The sequence below is a fragment of the Oenanthe melanoleuca genome, chromosome Z (assembly GCF_029582105.1).
Source record: "Oenanthe melanoleuca isolate GR-GAL-2019-014 chromosome Z, OMel1.0, whole genome shotgun sequence".
In the NCBI taxonomy this organism is placed as follows: Eukaryota; Metazoa; Chordata; class Aves; order Passeriformes; family Muscicapidae; genus Oenanthe; species Oenanthe melanoleuca.
Window position 1 is genome coordinate 36,419,455 of NC_079362.1, and position 12,891 is coordinate 36,432,345.

The 12,891-nt window shown below is 42.3% G+C and overlaps 1 protein-coding gene across 4 annotated transcripts in view; it reads right to left on the reverse strand.

Annotated features, from left to right (window-relative positions):
- Positions 1-4,572, reverse strand: part of SPIN1 (spindlin 1) — a 52,170-nt gene extending 47,598 nt beyond the window's left edge. Inside the window, exon 1 of one of the 4 annotated variants that reach the window (XM_056513128.1) lies at positions 4,509-4,572. The gene's annotated coding sequence lies outside the window, so the exon portion shown is untranslated. Of the gene's footprint in view, positions 1-3,349; positions 3,414-4,056; positions 4,219-4,285; positions 4,387-4,508 lie in introns of those variants that run through there. The other 3 variants (XM_056513126.1, XM_056513125.1, XM_056513124.1) reach the window with 3 other exon arrangements.
- Between the last annotated feature and the right edge of the window lie 8,319 nt (positions 4,573-12,891).

Sequence of the window (12,891 nt, forward strand, 5' to 3'; positions counted from 1 at the left end):
GATTTGTAGAACCATCCTCCACAACCTGAAAGCCAAATCCATTCACCTTCTGAATTCCGTATGTCTTTAGCAAATTCACATTTTATTCTACAACAGAAAGTTAACTTCAGCCACCACATGGTGAAAGCAGTTCAAATTGAATTACTTCACCATTGTTTTAAATGGATCAGCAACGAGGCCCCTTGTCTCTATAATCAACTGTTCATAGCTAACTACAAACCAGTTAAGAGCACTGTTTAAAAGATCTCAATATATATTCACATCAGAGGTGTAGATGGAAGCAAGTCTACGCATCCATAAATCAAAGCCAGATTCCCCATTTTTTTAAGGCATGATGACATCTAGACAGCATCTGGACAGCATGTGGGACACATCTTGATACACAGGAGGTACTCATAAGGAGAACCAGTGACAAGAAAGATCAGCATTCACCCTTCCATCATAAAATCACTGACCTCTGAAAAGCAGTAAGAGAAGGGACACAAGAAAAACAACAAACCAAAGAATTCTCTCACACATGTCACGAGAAGCAAGCTATCTAACCACACAACAGGAAACAACTTTCTGCAAGATAGCTCTCCCTTTTGGTTCAGCTTCAATAAACAGCTTTCGAAGACTGTTTTCTAAACTAGTTTGCTGAACTGGTTTTAGTCACCTATGCCATACCGTCAAGAAATCAAGTTTGATCCTTTGATTACCCAGTGAAAAAAAGGAAAGCAGGCAAGAAAAACAATGAAATGATGTGAAGTTAGCAGCAAAATGCTTCATTCTTCACAAAGTGAAAAAACAAAAAGGATAAAGAATGGTGTTTTGCTTCAGTAAATAGAATCCTCCTAAAAATATTTCATTTGTTAAACATTAAGCAAATCATGCATTACATTAACACACAGCACTGCATCAGCTAGAGGTTTACAGATCCGAATGTCAAAGAGTGCAGCCTGGCAACAGGTAGCAAGGAAAGATACTGGGTAAGAAGAGGATGAAAGATTACCTAGAATGAGAAAATACAAAGTACTCAATAAGAATGTACTAAATGTTTATTATTTTTAGGACTGTATGTTACTTGGTAATTCCATAAATACTTAGAACTATACTGAGTTGTGACTTACTTGATTAAAGATCTATTGAAAAGCATGCCTGGTTTAAAAAAAAAAATTAACTTCTAACTTCTTCCAGCAAGTTCTTTGAGCTTCTCCAGCTTCTTTTTCTAACTTCTCCAGATCACTGAGACTGCATTTCTTGCAGTCTTCTTTTTCCTCAGTCTCATTTGCCAAATAGTTTTTGAAAACAAGGTTTTACCAGTCTCAGGGTTTTAATTTAGTTGAATACAGCTGAGCATAACTCACAATGGCAAAAACACTGGAGTGTCTTCACTAAGTGAAGATGTGGAGATTTGGCAAGTTCTTCAACTACATCTGCTCCTATTAAGATATAAAGGCCCACAATACTGATTTTTGACAAAATCAACACAACCAAGACAGAAAGAAAGATCTTCTGAGTGCCACAGAAAGGAATATAATGACAAACTAAAGTAAAGATGCTACAGACAAGAAAATTCACAAAGTTGATGAAATAGAGACAAATTTTATGGAATAAAATTTAGCTCTTGCGACAAAACTGCAATGTAACAGACTTAAATGTGACTACTTTTAAGTGATCCATTATTTAAACAGACATGTTGGGGATTGCTTATTTTTGTTTTGCTTATTTTGTTCTTCAGCCTAAGAATGGGCTTAAGTACCTGAAGGCCTATTCTGAGTGAGGAGCTATATACTTCAATGAATTTCGCATTTTTAGTAGGCGATCATAATTTCAAAATGCAGTATCACAATATTTTATTATTACAATAAACAACAAATTAACTACACGTGGAAAAGCTATTCTAGTTTAGGCATCAGACTGAAAAACGTTTAAAAAAAAAGTAACTGCATGTTGCAGGAGCCTACTGATACATCAGGCTATAGACGTTTGCTCTGACTTTCCCATTTAGAACTAACACAGTTGCCTCAGAAGCCATGACGTAGACACACATTCCAAAATGATACTGTAACTTGGATGACTTCTTTTAAGTTTTATGTCATTGAAAACTCTTGCTATATATTACTTTCACCATAATCAATGTTTGCTAATCAGTGCTTATTAATAGGGATGGAAAAAGCAGCAGAAAGAAGAATTCATATACAATATCTAATTCACATATTTCTATCAGTAAAAGCTGCAAGACTATGCCATTCCAATGCTTCTCCACTAGAAGCTTCTAAAGCAAAGCAGACAAAAGACGACATAGCTAGGACATTTGTTACTTAAGAGTAGTGCTCAGAAACTATGGCTATCCATGTGTATAAATAAAGACCATGTGTTTAAGTATGATCCTTGAAAAATTAAACACTTATTCTGAATTATAGTCACATGTCTAGAAAGCAAACATCAAGTATTGTGTCTTCACACCTTCAACATTCACCCTCAATTTACAAGCTAGAAATAAAACTGTTTCATGGCAGATCACTTCAGATAAGCTTGAACTACCTTCAAGTGTTTTGGTTTTACGTCACAAGCAGCAAAAAAATAAGACGTCTTTATCAAAGCCAGAAGGGGGTGCTCTGAATAAGTGAGGTGGAGGGTACTGAACTAAGCATTTGCCTTGCACTAGTAAAGAGGTCAAAAGCATGCTGTCTTGTTTTCATTTGGGAGCTCCCTTCACGTTACAATCTTTTTTACAAAAAACCAAACAACTAAACAAGCAATGACAAAAACAACAAAAAAAATCGCAAAATAAAAAAACTGAAAGAACTTTTTCTAGGAAAAAGGAAAAGCTTCAGCTTGTACTATTGTCATCACAAGGGCAAATAAATCTATGACAGAAATCTAGCAATACGAAGACCAAACAATTCCGATTTTGTATTCCATGTTTTGCAAGCTGTATAAGATACTAACAAGGAGAAACAGGAAACTCAAAAAAACCGAAACGCCTGGGTTTTGCCTACACAACGCCTATTCTGTCTTAACTAGTTCAGATCTTTTTAATGTGATTGTCAAGAGTTGACCCCTTGCACCGAATTATGTCCTCAAATGAAAGAAAAGGCCCTAGCTCATTCTGCCGAGTGTAACACAGTATTTCATCTCTGCCAGCACATTGGTGCATCAGCCTCCCCCCACACAACACGAGAAAAAGATACGCACATTCCAATCGAGCCTCTCTCAGCGGGGCTCACCCAATTACCCCCTCCTTCCCTCCCTTCCTCCCTCGCCCCAGGCCCTGCCAGGTTCCCAAATCACCTCTGATTTTAGGTTTCATTTTGTTGTAAACAGCAAAACGAAAGGAGAAAGCTTCCAAAGCGAGGATCCTTACCCTTGAAATCCCGCCATGCGCGCAAATAAGGAGGGTGAATTGTTTTTCTTTTTTTTCTTTTTTTTTTTTTTTTTTTGTTTTTTTTTTTTTTGGATGGGCGATGAAGGGGGAGGGGGGAAGAAACAAAAGCCTACACGGAGGAGCGGCTAAGCAGCGGAGACTGAGGGAGAAGGCGGAGACCCTGGTGGAGGAGCAGGGCGAGCGTCAGCCATGTTGTGTGTGTGCGTGTGTGTGCGTTGGTCCAGTATTTACAAACCTGCAGCTGCAGCAGCGCTTGGAGCCTGGGAGAGAGAGGGGAACGCAGGGAGGGAGAGGGAAGGGAGGAGGGAGGACAGGAGCGAGGGAGGAGGGGAAAGCGGCACGGCAGACAAAGGATCGCAGCAGCGCAGAGCGAGCGGGGCGCGCACACACCGCGCCGGCGCCGTTTCCCGCAGCCCCGGCTCCCCCGCCGCCCTCACGCCCCCCTCGTCCCGCTTTCCCGCCTCCACCTCCCCCGGGAAAGGCCTATCCGCCGGCAGCCCCTCGGCGGGCCCCAGCCCGCACACAATAGCTCCGCAGCGGGGAAAGGGGGAGGGCACCGCTCCCCTACGGGAAGATGCGGCGCAGGCCGTGCCGGGGGAGGGCGGCAGAGCCCCGGAGCCCGGAAGGGCGGGGGGGTTGCCAAGCAGCCGGGGAGCTTGCGGGGGAAGGGAGAGCAGAGACGACACCTCCAGACCGGAGCCCTCGAGGCCCCGATGCCGCCCGCGGCTTCCGGGAGGGGAGGGCGGGGGATCCGCGATGTGAGTGCCCCGAGGGAGGCGAGGCGCGGCCGGGCTGGGAGCGCCGGTCCCCCCACAGCGACTCCCTCCGGCTCTGCCCGGTACTGGGCCGGGCCAGGCCAAGGGCGGCGCGACGGGCTGCGCTCCCCCCGTCCCCTCCCTCGCCCCGGTCGCTCACCTGCCGGCGGGGCGGGCGCCCGGGGGTGCCAGGGCTGCCGCTCAGCCCCTCCCGGCCGGGCCGCTCAGCTCCTCTGCGGCGGCGGCAGCAGCGGCGGCGGGCACGGCCGCTCCCCTCGTCTCGCTTGTCCCCCTCCGCCGCCGCTGCCTCCAGCTCGCCTCTGCCACATTTGGATCCCCCTCTCCCTACACGAGCTCCGCCGCCAGGATAGAGGCCTCCTCACCTTCCTGCCAAATAGTGAGCCGGCCGCATCGCGCCGTTCAAAACACAGGGCCGGGGCCCGCCCTCCTCCCCCGCGCTGCCCCCCCTGCCGGCGCGCAGGCGCACTGCGCCGCCCCGACTGCGGCGGGCAGCCCCACCCGGCCGCCATGGGCCTGGGGGGCGCCGGGCCGCCTGTGCCCCGGCCGTGACCCGGGTGCGCCTCCGGCCGTGCGCCTGCGGAGAGCCGCCGAGCCCGCCGCCAGTGTCCTGAGCTGGGAGGGACCCGCAAGGACCGTCGAGTCCAACTCCCGGCCCTGCACGGGACATCCCCTGTCACGCCTAAGAACGTAGTCTAAACGCTTCTTGAGCTCTGTCAGGTTTGGTGCTGAAGAAAGTCAAGAGTGTAGTGCAGGTGCCAGAAGGCTGACTAGCACTTCACCAGCAGGGAAAGTGTTTGTAAATAATACCAACAAACAACTGCATTTTGTATGAAATTGCCTTCTCTTTTCAAGAGGGGCAACATTACTGGAAGAAAGGAGTATTTCCTTCAAAACTTAAAGGATTCCCTGAAAACATGCTGATCTATGCAATAAGGACATGAAAAGGTGGGGAAGCCTTCAAAAATCCCTGTGGAACAAAAGCAGTAGCTACGATTCTGGGCCTTTCTTGACGGGCTGTCCTGCGTGCCCCTGGCAGGCTGAGACAGTGTTTGAGGGAGCAGTAATTGAAAACCTGCAAGTAATCACGACTTGTTCAGCAATTGACAGACCATAGGTGCCACCTTTTCGACTGTTAGGATTAGATGCCGGGATGTCTAGGAGAAAAGTAGTATGTTTCTTAATCCTAATGGGGAGTATTTTCTAATTCATGAGGCGTGCATGATCTAGATGGAATGGGACACAAGGAAGAAATTTGATAAGCTATGCCAGAAATTTCCAGATTAAACTGTGTCTAAGGCATTAATTAGAGGGGGAAAAAGAGTAAAATCACCTGGAAATGTATTGATGAAAATATGATATAGTGTCATCAAATCCTACTCCATCACTTCGGTAAATTATTAAAGCATAGACCTCTAAGAGCAATTCGTACTGTCATGCTGACAGCAAAATGGGAAACATCAGTAAGATTGTTACCTTCTGACAAATTTGTTTCATAATGAAAGCAGGTGAATAGCTGATCTGCCATAACAAATCAAACTGGTACCTTTTTCTGAAGCGAGGCTTGGCAAGAAATTAAGTTAGTTTGGGGAAGGAAAGATTTGGTTCAAAGAATGGACATTTGCGATTTCTTAGTTCAACAGTAGCAAATGCACAGGGTAATATCCAAATTCCTAAGTCACACAGATCATGTCATTCATTAATTCCATGCCTGTGACAGAAAATAAAATACAGGTATGTGAAAGTACAGATATACAAAACTTAGGCAGAACAAGAGAAGCATAATATTTTTAGTTTCTCATTTGTTGTTTTCATGTCTCTAAATTTCTTCAAAGGAATTGTATCCCCAGTAATTCCTATGATAAAAGGGTCCTGAGATTCTGATAGATTAATTATTTGCAATTTAAAGAAAGAAATTTCTAAGAGAGAGAAAGAGTGAGAAAGAATTAAGTAGGGAACAAAGACTGGTAAAGATGAGGGTACAGGTTAAAAATGCTGGACCATCCAAGTGGAATTGTAAAATCCATAACCAGCTTTGTTGAGATATGATATTACAAGAGATATTACTGAGATGTTACAAGACAATTGTTGAGATAAGCAATCATTGGTTAAATTTTCCTGAAATTAAAGTAGACACAGGGTCATAGAGCTGTGTGGCTTGGAAGAGATCCTCACAAGTCATGTAGTCCAATGCCTCTGCAATGAGCAGGGACATCTTCAACTAGATCAGGTTGCTCAGAGCCCCATCCAGTCTGACTTTGAGTGTTTCCAGGAATCAGGGATCTATCACCTCTCTGGGCAATCTGTGCCAGTGTTTCACTACCTTCATTGTAAAAAATTGCTTCCTACCATCTCCACTCATTTGGTGAATAATCACTGCCCCTTGTTCAGCTGTTACAGGTACTGCTAAAAGGTCTGTCCCTGCCTTTTTTACAACCTTTGCTTAAGTACTGAAAGGCCACAGTATGGCCTCCCTAGTGCCTTTTCTTCATCCCGCTGAACCATCCCAAATCTTTCAGCCTTCCTTCATAGCAGAGGTGCTTCATCTTATTGATAATTTCTGTCTCTCCTCTGGACTCCTTCCAGCAGTTCCATGTGCTCCCTGTTCTGGGACCCCCAAGCTGTATGCAGGGTTCCAGCTGGGGTCTCACAGAGCAGAGCAGAGGGGCAGAATCCCCTCCCTCCCCTGCTGCCCACGCTGCTCTGGATGCAGCCCAGGACACGTTTGGTTTCTGTGCTGGGAGTGCCCATGGCTGGGTCATGTCCAGCCTCTCACCCACAGCACCTCCAGGTCTTTCTCACAGGGCTGCTCTCATCATCCCACAGCCTGGGTTAATACTGGGGATTGCCCAGTGCAGGAACTTGGGCTTGTTAAACCTCATGAGATTCTCATGGGCCTGCTTGTTGAGCTTGTCCAGGTCCTTAAGGATGGTATCTTATCTCTTAGTTGTGTCAGCTTGGTGTCATCTGCAGATATGCTGATCCCACTGTCTGTGACACTGATGAGGATATTAAACAGTACTCATTCCCCTACAGATCCTTGAGGAACACCACTCATCAACAATCTCCATCTGGACACTGTTCTCTGGATGTGAGCATCCTATCAATTCCTCATCTACTGAGCAGCCCACCCATCAAATAATGCATGATTCGAGATGTGAATGTGTGGTGTGGAGCATACTCCATCATGGAAGGACATTAAGTAACAGCTTTGCAGTAGGGGCTGCAGTGTTATTTTCCTGAAAGGATTTAATAATACTAGGATACATTTCTTCTTTTGAGCTGTCTTTGACTGTAGCAGGATGCTCTGCCTAAGTCGGGGTAAAGCAGCTCAAAACTTTCCCTATTTGTAGAAGTTATCAGTGTTAGAGGCAGGGTTCATGTTGCTTTTGGTTTTGAAGAGCACTGCAAGCAGCCTGAGTCTTTCATCCCGAAACTAAATATTTGGAGGATGTGAAAAACTGTTCTGACAGCGACTGACATTACTGAGGAGGCTGCATACAAAGATCCTGATAAAGAAACCAGCAAATGATTATACTGTAATTGATTTAAGGGTGCTGAGCTAAAGGCTGCTGGGCTGACACAGCTGGCCTAGAAATACGCATTTGACAGTCAATGACTTTATGCTATGAAAGCCCAGTCCCTCTTCTTACAGCAGGGACTTGCAACACACTCCTAAGCGTGCATGTGGAGATTCCTTCCTTGAGTGGTGGTGCTTTTCAGGGTTACTTTGCCCATGGTCGTTGGTACGGATAAGTAACATCAATCTCCATTTAATAATTATTAAGCTATCTTCCAAATTACTGATTTAACAAATAGTGCACTCTACTAGTAGTTACAATTCCGACTGAAGTCTTTTAGTCTAATCACTATAATTAATTAGAATAACTGATTTTTTTTTCTTCATATAAGTGTATTTGAGTTGCCATCCTCAATCTTGCAGCGCAAAGTCATATAAAGGTTCAGTCACACCTATGCAGTCCTTTAGACATAATTGTTGATTAAGTGTGTAACTAGGATTGGATCCAGTTGCACCTAGACTTCTCTCTAAGAAGGAGTTCAGAAAGCAAGGGGGTGTTTTCTGAACCCTCTGTCACAATGGGAAGGTCTCTCTATACTTCGTCTGAAGCTTCCATTCAGACCACAATATATAAGAACCAATTCCAGTCTTCCTATGTCAGTTCAGATGTTTCTAAGTACCAGAAAGCCAGACCGAAATGTACATTGCCAATTATCTCCAGTTACCATGCCCACCCAGAAACCTGCATATTGTACCGCAGGGCTTGTGTCTCAGTTTATGGGCCACAGAACATAAATGGGATGTTGATGCATTTTGAATGAAATAGTGTTTGAGTACAGCCAGGTCTTGTTCCTGAAGTCATCAGATCACATGTGAAATCAGCAATTTCTGTGGTCCCAGGAGCAAGAGCTGCTTTCAGTCCTGCACAAACTACTGTTTTGTTATGCTGTTGAAGGGGGGAGGAGCAATTTAAAAGGAAAACCGTAACTACTGTTAATCCTGAGCTGTGTCAGGGTTGTTGTTTTCTTCTCTTGAGAACAATGGGAGAGCCATTACTTTTGGTGAAGCCTCACAGAAAAGGATCCTTAGTGCTATCAACCCGTTCCTTGCTCCACCGTCTGAGGTGTAATGATCCCTGAGGCATGGGAGATCACTTGATTGAGAAGCTCTTGAAGCTGCCCATTAAGGCCGTTTGTTCTTCCATCTGAATTGCTAAGAGCTCCTGCTTGACCTGAAGGCAGGGCAGGGCAAATTGAACTGTGTAACCACTTCAGCTTTGGATCTGACCTCCTACTTCAACCAGACTGTGACTCTGTGTAGTTTCTCACATTACTATTAACAAAAGTCTTCATTTTTACTGGTGTAGTTATGACGCTTTTATAACTGAATGATCTGTTACTAAATATCAAGGAATGATAAACTACTGAAGAGGAAAGAGTCTAATAAATGTGCTTGGAGAGAAGAATCACAGATATTAACCCAACATCCTTTTAAAGCAATTAAATATTTCTGTCACATGAGACCCTGCTTCACAGACTTACTTTGGTCACAGCAAGAGAATGCTAAATGGATCATACTGTTATTGTAGAAATTTAAACCCTTCTCTTCCACTCTTTATCTTCCTTCCTCACTTTTACACCCATATATACAAAATAAGTAGTTGTCAGCTTTTTGCAGGACAAAGTATAGCGTTTTTTCCTCTTTATAATTTGCATATAGGTAGAAGAAATAAATCCCTATGTCAGAAAAGGAAGATATTTCCTACAAAGTACACCTTTTCTTCATTATTTCCATTATATAGGCTTTGAAACATGAGAAATTGGATGAACAACTCACTTTGGAAATATATGACAGTCATTTCCATTCTGATAATTTTTGTTTTAAAAGCAGTACACAAGCACTTGAGATACATGTGGTCTCTGTGTAATGTTCTTTAAAACTTTCCAGGAATCCCGACTTACTAATAGCTTTCCAAGAAGATAGGAAGACTGTTCTTTCAAAAGTTTAGTACTGAAAGAGGAAGAAAAATGTTGAAATACTGATCTATTTTTAAGAAAGGCAAATGTATTTCTATGCAAGATAGAAAATACGATGTAGATAATCTCGTGTGATTTTTCCTCTCAGTAGCTTTGGATGAATTAGGACTTAAAAGGTAGTTTCCAGTTGCATTATGAGCATAATGCCTCATTTTATTTCAATTTTTTATTGTGTTTATGTAACTTGTACTTTGTATTTATTATTTTCATTTGTTCAATCACTTTTTATGTGTTCTATCTTCATTACTTTATTTTTTTTCGCTTTAATTTCAGTCATGTCACTTCCAGTTCAGGTGTATTTGCTAATTCTTGTGCATGGGTTGTATGAAAAGGAAAGTAGGCTTTACTCTGTTCTATATTGATACTGAAGATGGAATCTGTGTAAAACTTGGTAGGATGAACATTTTAGTGGTCTCAGCTGTGATGTTCTAGGGATACAAATTAGTCTGTTTTTGTAGTGATACTTAACCAGTAAGTTTTGAATAGGATGATGAACATGAGAAGAAATAGCAACTTGTGGACCACTAGGTGCACTTAAACTCAGACATAACACATCCACCTTCATAAAACCTGCAACCATCTAAAACGTATGCTTGGATAAAAGCATCAATTACTTTATATTCAGCTGAACTTGCAACAGAATCTGAAAAGAGATTAGCAAAGTAAGAGTTATACAAGGAAAAAGTAGCTTGTCAGGCTCAGCATGATGAGAAAAATTTAAGGAATACCTATATAGAATTAGTACAATATGAAGTGATAACTCATACAGTTATTTTATACCACTCTGCTTTGGAAATTCAGTAAGAATTCATTAAATAAATTTAAAACAGGGACTTCATTTCCTCACAGCCAGGCGAGATCATTGTGGTCAGGCTTCCAGGAGACCATGCCAGTGAATGGAACCAGATTGCACCAGAAGAATGTATAGAAGACTTACCTGCAGAACTTCACAGCTATTTCAATAGGTACCTCCCAGCATAGAAATACCAAAATATAGTAATTCTATATATGTACTGGGTAGAATGTGATCAACTCCGTTGCATCTGTCATGTGTCTTCATGGAAACCATGTGGTGTTGAGATGAACAAACTCTGCTCATCATCTTTGAACCTGTTGGATGGAGACATCCATTTAGGAGTAGCAATATGTTCACAGAGGAACTGTCCTTTGTGCCTTAATATTTTTCTTCTGGGGAGATTGAAGAAAATGCCTTCTGAACCACACTTGGGAGCAAACATTCATATAAGGGGGACTAAAAATTCCTAACTGAATTTAATAAAAATATTGGATTTTGACATAGTATTGTAGAATTATTTTGGTTGGAAAAGACCTTGAAGATCAAGTCTAGCCACTAACCTAGCGCAGCCAAGTCCACCATTAACTGTGTCTGTTGGTGTCACACCTGCATGTCTTCTAAATACATCTGGTGATAGTGACTATACCACTTCCCAGGCAGCCTGTTCCAGAGCCTAACACACAGAGCCTTTAGTCCCTTTCAGTGAAGAAATTGTTCCTAATATGTTTCTCTCTATATACGTAATCTAAAATTTTACTTCAAATACTCCCTACTAGCTCTATCACTTGCTATTGTTTCCTAAACTCTTGGTGCAAAGCAGTGTTTTTTCTCTAGTTTTTTTATGTTGATGTGTACAGTTCAGTTAAATGTAGTGTAAATGTTCTTAGCATGATACGTGCAATTTTTGTTTGGTTGCTCAAAAGATCTTAATCTGGTTTGATTTCTCCCACAGCTTCCTCTTGCACTGGTAGAGGCAGTAAAAGAAATTTGTGTATAAGCACCTGTTAGTGGTACTATGAATGAACATTCATGTGGGCACAAGTGCCCAGATAAAGATTCTTAAGGCTTTCCTGTGCTTTTTGTGCCAGACTTAGCCAAACTATGGCGTATACTGACTTTTCATATAATGAAATTCTGTAGTCTAAAGTCTAAAAATAATTGTTTTCAATCTGTTTATATTTAATAATATTGTTGGAGCAGTTAATCTGAGCACTCTTCCATTTTTTGGAGCCAACATGTATTTCTAGTACACAGTTAATACGGAGAATAAAGATCACTTTTTAAATCTTGTGAATATTTAAGGGAGCTCATTAACATACAGAGATACCCAGCAACTTAATTTCATTTAAAATATTTTCCTTCCTTCTTAACTCAAAAGGAAACCATCAAGATGTAATATCTAAATTCCAGAATACAGATGTAAATTCCAGAAAACAGATAATTAATGGTCGCCAAAATCTCCAACTGATAGTATTTAGTGATCATTATATAATTGCAGAACAGTTTCTTTTTTTTTTTGTGGAAAGAATATAAGGGGAAATGAGACTGCAAAGAAAGAAACAGAGGCCTCTTATGAGAATGTCTGTTACTTCACTTGACAGGAACACAGCTTCCTCAAGGATACTCCATTAAGTCTGAATTGCAGTGGAAGTGTAGTTGAAACACAAACGCATGTTCTAGCACAATAATTAATTAAACTTGTCTAGCCAAGAGTTGTGTAAAATGGGGGCACTGAATGAGCACAAAAGGGATGTTGAGGTTAAAGCCTCTCATTTCATCAGAGACAGATCCCATAATTTATCTTCAAGATGCCTATTTACTTAGATGTCTTGGTTTGAAAGAGAGGTGTCTGCTAAGGAAGGCAGGAGCCATCCTTGAAACGGAAAATGTAAACCCCCTCCCTCCAAATTATTATAATTTTGAAATTAAGGGGCTCTCAGGCAAAGATATGGGAATAGGAATAACAGTTCTTTACAAGGAAAATTAGAATACAAATACAGTATTACAAAGCAAAAAAATATAAACCAAAAAAAAACCCAACCAAACAAAAAAACCACACCAAAACACTGACCGAATCAGAATACAACCTGACACCCTGTCAGTCAGGGTGTTGGTAGCAGTCCCATTAAATTGTGGCTACAGTCCTCCAGCAGTGGCAGGTGTGGTTCAGTTGAAGCAGTGCTCCTGTAGAAGTGTGCAGTTTTCCTCTGAAGGTCCAGTGATGATGTAGAAGTGTCTGATTTTCTTTTGGAATCCAGTTAAAAAGCCTGTCCTGATGTTCGAAATCTGAGATTTTATCTAGGTAGGAAGTGCTTGGCTCCTCCCTAGATGGAGTGCTCCTGGGTGGAGGATCTCCCAATGGGATGATGTAATTTTATCAGTCATGCAATGGGACT